Here is a 1,469-nt window from a genome sequence, read left to right as displayed (position 1 = left end):
CGCGCTGCCCGGTCCCCACGGACCCCACCACCTCTTCCAAATGCCCGAGGGCCGTGCGCTTCTGGAGAGGTGGTGTGTGGCGGACCCAAGGACGCCGCGCCCCGCTGCTCCCCCTGGAGAACATAGGGAGAGAAAAGAGAGGGTCCCAGGAAACACCCTACCTCCCGGCTCCTTCTGGGAACCCTGGGGTTTATTGCCAAAGCAGGTGGGAGGCCAATCCCCGGAAATGTATTTAACCCTGTCTCTACTTTTTTTGTCTCTCTGGCACACCCCGATCCCCAAGCTCACCCCCTCCACCGCAGCTCCCAAGACACCAGACGTGTACAAGTGGCTGGATTCAAAGAACCTCTTTTTTGTTGTTGTTTGGGGGTGGTGGGAGGTGTTGTCTCCATAAAGGCAGGAGGAAAGTCTAATGCGGCCTTTTTCCCTTTACCTTGTCTTCTGTGTCTGGAGCTTCTAGTCCTGGACCCTCAGAAACTCTGCCTCCCTCTTCTGACACTCTAGAGCGGGCTTTGTAGGAGTGGTGCTCCCAGCTCCGCCCAGGCCACCTCCAAGGCTGGGCGCCATCGCCCTGCTTTTGAAGCGTGATGTTCCTACTGGCTGTTGCTTTGGAGCGGGTGGGGGAGCAGGGGGTGCTTCCCAGGCCTTGAAGACGAATGCTAATCATCTCCCCACTAGCGCCGGCTTCATGGCTGTGAGGGCCCGACCTCAGAAGGACCCGCTAGGGGTAATGCTCGACCACATAGTCTGCTGCTGGTCACCCTCAAGGCATTTTTGATTCTTCGTTTTGAAGTGGACTAAGCAAATTGGTAGCCAGTCGTGCTGCCTATTTCTCTACTTCCCTTACTCAAGTACACGCGGGCATCCCCAAGAAAGCCATTGTATGTTACACTTTATTTTGTTCTATTTTGTTTGTTTGTTTGTTTATACCTTGACCTCAGGTCCTGGCCCAGAACAAGGCACTGCAAGGTAGTTTTCCCTTAGAGTTCATTCCCAGGGTCAGTATCGGAGCCTTGAATGTTTCCAACAACATTGTGATACTCACTGCTGCAGAAGGGATTTGAATTTATTCTGCCTGTATTTGATGTGAGAAGGTCTACGTGGGTGTGTTGTGTTTTCCCCACTTACTTCTAAAAACTACCCTGCAATGCCTTGTTCTGGGTCAGGACCTGAGGTCAAGGTATAAACAAACAAACAAAATATAACAAAATTATTTCGTTCTAATGTGCCAGATTCAACTAAGCTAGGAGAATGGTGGAAATATTCATGATGCAATGCTCTTCTGATTCTCTAGGAAGTTTTTTTTAATGACAGAAAATGTTTATTTTTTTTTCAAAATTGGGATAAAATCAGTATGCCAACAGTTGCCTACTTCCAGAAAAAAAAAAAAAAAAGTTCTGCTGGTCAATGTGCAAGATACTTACAAAGCTAGTTTGGCTTCAGGTGCAGGAGAGCTGAAGACTTTCATG

Source organism: Myotis davidii, unplaced genomic scaffold (assembly GCF_000327345.1).
Source record: "Myotis davidii unplaced genomic scaffold, ASM32734v1 scaffold21, whole genome shotgun sequence".
Taxonomy (NCBI): domain Eukaryota; kingdom Metazoa; phylum Chordata; class Mammalia; order Chiroptera; family Vespertilionidae; genus Myotis; species Myotis davidii.
This window is presented reverse-complemented; position numbering follows the sequence as displayed.